This window comes from Callorhinus ursinus, unplaced genomic scaffold (genome assembly GCF_003265705.2).
Source record: "Callorhinus ursinus isolate GAN/ISIS: 27379988/994484 unplaced genomic scaffold, GSC_fseal_2.0 scaffold61, whole genome shotgun sequence".
Taxonomy (NCBI): Eukaryota; Metazoa; Chordata; class Mammalia; order Carnivora; family Otariidae; genus Callorhinus; species Callorhinus ursinus.
The window spans coordinates 4652872-4658271 of record NW_027397123.1 but is presented as its reverse complement, the minus strand read 5'-3'; the positions used below and the strand labels follow the sequence as shown (position 1 = coordinate 4658271).

General features: G+C 42.0%; 1 pseudogene; it reads right to left on the bottom strand.

The window, feature by feature from the left end:
- Positions 1-3324: 3324 nt before the first annotated feature.
- On the bottom strand, positions 3325-4607 carry LOC112810580 (centromere protein V pseudogene; annotated as a pseudogene).
- Between the last annotated feature and the right edge of the window lie 793 nt (positions 4608-5400).

Here is a 5400-nt window from a genome sequence, read left to right as displayed (position 1 = left end):
TTTTGATAGGGATTGCATTAAATGGGTAGATTGCTTTGGTTAGTATAGACATTTTAACAATATTTGTTCTTCCAATCCATGAGCATGGAATATTTTTCCATTTCTTTGTGTCATCTTCAATTTCTTTCATAAGTGTCCTATAGTTTTCAGAGTACAAATCTTTTACTTCTTTGGTTAGGTTTATTCCTAGGTATCTTACCATTTTTTTTTGCAGTTGTAAATGGATCAATTCCTTGATTTCTCTTTCTGTTACTTCATTATCGGTATCAGTACAAGGAGATTTCTGTACATTGATTTTGTATCCTGTGACCTTACTGAATTCATGTGTCAGTTCTAGTAATTTTTTGGTGGGGTCTTTTGGGTTTTCTATATAGAGTATCATGTTATCTGCAAATAGTGGAAGTTTGACTTCTTCCTTGCCAATCTGGATGCCTTTTATTTCTTTTTGTTGTCTGATTGCTGTGACTAGGACTTTCAGTACTATGTTAAATAACAGTGGTGAGAGTGGACATCCCTGTTTTGTTCCTGACCATGCGGGAAAAGCTCTCAGTTTTCCCTCATTGAGAATGATATTAGCTGTGGGTTTTTCATATATGGTCTTTATTATGTTGAGGTATGTTCCCTCTATCCCTACTTTGTTGAGGAGGGTTTTTACCATGAATGGATGTTGTACTTTGTCAAATGCTTTTTCTGCATCTATTGAGAGGATCTTATGGTTCTTTTATTAATGTGGTATGTATTGATTGATTTATGAATATCGAACCACTCTTGCAACTCTGGAATAAATCCCACTTGATTGTGGTGAGTGATTCTTTTAATGTACTGTTGGATTTGATTTGCTAGTATTTTGTTGAGAAGTTTTCCATCCATGTTCATCAGGAATATTGGCCTGTAATTCTTCTTTTTAGTGGGGTCTTTGTCTGGTTTTGGGATCCGTGTAATGCTGGCCTCATAGAATGAATTTGGAAGTTTTCCTTCCATTTCTATTTTTTGGAATAGTTTGAGAAGAATAGGTACTAACTCTTCTTTAAATCTTTGATAAAATTCTGCTGTGACGCCATCTGGCCCTCGACTTTTGTTTGTTGGGAGATTTTTGATTGCTGATTCAATTCTTTTTTTTTTTTAAGTTAGGGGTTTATATACCTTTTTAAAAAAAACATTTTATTTATTTGACAGAGAGAGATATCACGAGAGAGGGAACACAAGCAGGGGGAGTGGGAGTGGGAGAAGCAGACTTCCCGCAGAGCAGGGAGCCTGATGTCGGCTCGATCCCAGGACCCTGGGATCATGACCTGAGCCAAAGGCAGATGCTTCACGACTGAGCCACCCAGGCACCCCTACTGATTCAATTCTTTACTAGTTATTGGTCTGTTCAAGGTTTCTATTTCTTCCTGTTTCAGTTTTGGCAGTTTATATGTTTCTAAGAATTTATCCATTTCTTCCAGATTGTCTGATATGGTGGCATATAATTTTTCATAATATTCTCTTGTAATTGTTTGTATTTCTGTGGTGTTGGTTGTCATTTCTCCTCCTTCATTTGTGATTTTATTCATTTGGGTCCTTTCTCTTTTCTTTTTGATAAGTCTGGCTAGGAGTTTATCAATTTTAGTAATTTTTCAAAGAATCAGCTCTTAGTTTTGTTGATCTGTTCTACTGTTTTTTGTTTCTATATCACTTCTTTCTGCTCTAGTCTTTACTATGTCCCTTCTTCTGCTGGATTGAAGCTTCATTTATTGTTCTTTTTCTAGCTCCTTCAGGTGTAAGTTTAGATTGTTTGAGATTTTTCTTGCTTCTTGAGGTAGGCCTGTATTGCTATATACTTCCCTCTTAGGACCACTTTTGCTGCATCCCAAAGGTTTTGGACTGGCGTGTTTTCACTCTCACTTGTTTCCATGTTGTTGTTGTTGTTGTTTTAATTTCTTCTTTAATTTCCTGGTTAGCCCATTCATTCTTTAGTAGGATGTTCTTTAACTTCCATGTATTTGTGGTCTTTCCAAATTTTTTCATGTGGTTGACTTCAAGTTTCATAGCATTGTGGTTAGAAAATATGGATGGTATGATCTCAATCTTTTTGTACTTGTGGAGGCCTGATTTGTGACCCAGTATATGATCTATTTTGGAGAATGTTCCATGTGCACTGGAAAAGAATGTATATTCTGCTGCTTTAGGCCGAAATGCTCTGAATATATCTATGAGGTCCATCTGGTCCAGTGTGTCATTCAAAGCCATTGTTTCCTTGTTGATTTTCTGCTTAGATGATCTGTCCATTGCTGTCTCCATTGATAATGGAGTTTCTCATTGATAATATGAGTTTCTTTATGTTTGTTATTAATTGTTTTTTATATTTGGGTGCTCCCAAGTTGGGGGCATAATTATTTACAATTGTTAGATTTTCTTGTTGAATAGTCCCCTTTATTATGTTTCAGTGTCCTTCTTCATTTCATTACAGTCTTTAGTTTAAGATCTAGTTTATCTTATATAAGTATTATTACTCTGGCTTTCCTTTGATGTCCATTTGCATGAAAAATGTGTCTTCATCCCCTCACTTTCAATCTGCAAGTGTAACCAGGGACCTTGATCTTCACTGTGTGAACATTCACAAGGTCCAGGGGGCCGCCTATGGGGGCTGCAGGGATGAGGGGCTGGTGCCGAGGCTCTGGAGAGGCTAGGGGGCAAACCCCATTACAGGGGTGGGTGGGGGGTAGGGGGTGCGGGGTGGGAGGTCAAGGCTCATACAGAAACCTGGAAGTGGGTCTTATTCTTCTCATTTTCCTTTGGCTAGTCTGGAAGACACTTCTGGGAAGCGGCCTCTGCCCAGAGCTCCAACCAGAAGCACAGCTAATTACAGACCTACCACAACCAAACGAAGTCCTAAGACAGAAGAAGCCAGAAGCACTGCCCAAGGTGCAGCAGGAAATGCCCCTCTCCACTCTCTGTCATTGGCTGAGTGCCTGCCTCCAATGTCAGAGGCACTGCCTTCTGGGTAATGTAGTTTCTGACTGAATCTTGGTGATAGGGAGCACACTTCCTGTTCTCTGAGCAATGTCCTCTTAAAGTTCGAAAGGCAGGGTGTGGCTTGTAAGAAGTTGAAGGCAGAGCACACAGATTTCCATGCCGTTTAGGCAATGTCCTGCCTCAAAGGTCTCTAACATGTGATCCATACGTTGACCTTCCTCCCTGTGTACCCCTGTGGTCTCACTTCACCTCTCTGAGCCAGTATTTACAATGAAAGATGAAGGTAATTCTGGAACATGGTAATTTAAAATGCTCCCCAGTAGATGGGGCACAGGGGTACAAGAACACCTGGTGCTAGGGTCCCAGACCCGGTTTGGCCACTTGCTGCTCATGAAATCTAAAGGCAGAAAGACAAGTGGTGGTGAAACAAGAATGGAATTGATTTCTATTCTGCATGAAGCCAAGGAGCCTCCTAGCTGGTCCTGTAGGACCCCATCTGATCGTTGGACCCGGCCTGCCTGTATCAATACCACTAAATTGTCCTCTAATTCAGTGGCTCCCAATTTGTGATCTCAGAACCAGCAGCATCAGGATCACTTGGAAACTTGGGAATGCAAATTTCATGTTCCATCCAGATTTAGTGACTTGAAAACACAGTGGGTAAGGCCCAGCACTCTGTGCTACCTCAAGGTATTCAACTGGTTGTAATTAAAATGCAGTGACTAAAATGGGAAAATAGCATAGTTGACCCTTGAACGACATGGGTTTGAACTACATGGGTCCACTTACATGCAGTTTTTTGTTGTTGTTGTTGTTTTGTTTTTTTTGCTTTAACGTTAAAAATATGTTTCTAAAATATCACACAAAAGTTGGGAAGAGAAAGAAGAATGTCAACTAGCCTATATCTAACCCTGGCTTTGGGGAAGTCAGAAGTTATCCATGAAGGACCAAAGAGCTGCCTAAAGAACCTGGTGGCTGGGGTGAACTGCAGAGATCAAGATGGCTTCTGGTCAAGGTAACCAGCAGCCTGGGTCAGCCCTATTCCTGTGCACCACCCAGGTGCAGTGAGGACAGCAAAGCTACTGGCCCCAATCGTTCCTCCTTTTCAGAGGGGAGAAGCATGTCCCTAAAGAGTGACATGTTCCTGATGGTATTATGCTCCTTCATTCTCCCAATCGCTGCCATTGAATCCTTCCAACGACCACAGGACACACAGTGCCCTCATCCAGGCAGTGTCAACAATTCTGAAGCCTCGGGAGTGTGAGCAGACCATGTATAAGCTCTGAATGTCACATCTCTTGACAGAAGGTGTGCTGTGCTTTGTGAGTGTCGAACATGTGTGTGGTTATGTTCTGGGCTCCCTTCAGGACCTTGAAGCGAGAGGCCAGAACAAGAAAGTGTCTATTCTGCTGCTTCTTTCACTTACTGCAGTTGCAGTCAAAGATGTACAAGTCCACTGAGGCCCAAACCTCAAAGCTAAATGCTCCGCAGTGGCAGCCTCCTGTGTGTTTCACCAGGCCCTAGTATTCAAAGGTGCCCCACAGCAGCTTGGCCGCACCCTCCAAGGTGAGCCTCTGCTGCTTCTGGAATCTCTCCCAGCTCTCTCCCTGACCACCCAGGTCCAGTGTGGCCACTGAGAATGTGGGGGTCATGGTCAGGAGTGGCGGGAGCAATGCCAGCTCTAGAAGCAGCTGCCTGGGGCCAGGCACCACTGCCTTGGCTGCCCCTTTGCAGATGGCTGCCTCACTCCTGCTGGGTCAGGGCTGAGTTGGTGACCTGGGGATCCTGGACACCCCTGTCTCTTGTGGCTGCATCTGCCAAAGTGGCTTGGAGGCTCCCGTTCTCCTTACTAGCAGCGTGGCTCTCTATATAGAATTTTATAGTATAGGACTATAAATATATTTTCCTTATGATTTTCTTAATGACATTTTCTTTTCTCTAGCTTACTTTTTTTGGTAAGAATATTGTACATAATACATATAACATACAAAATATACCTTAATTGACGGTTTATGTTATTGGTAAGGCTTCTGGTCAACAGTAGGCTATTAGTAGACAAGTGTTGGGCAAGTCAAAAGTTATATGTGAATTTTCAACTGCATGAGGGTTGGCATGGGTGCCCTTAACTTCCGTGCTCTTCAAGGGTCAACAGCACTGCCTACCTCATGGGAAATGACATAAAAAGGGATTAATACAGGACCTAGCATATAGTGTTCAATACGTAGAGCCGTTATTATTGGCAACATGATCACGAGGCTTCCACATATACTGATGTGTTGGGGGGGTAAGTCAGATATGCCTTTTTGCAGAGTCATTGGCTATCTTGGATCAAACAAAATACAATGGCTCACTGAATCAACTAGGAACCTCATAGATAATGATAAACATTTTTGCATAAAATGGCACTTTCATGCCACTTGCCTCATTTACCTGATTACTTGTTCA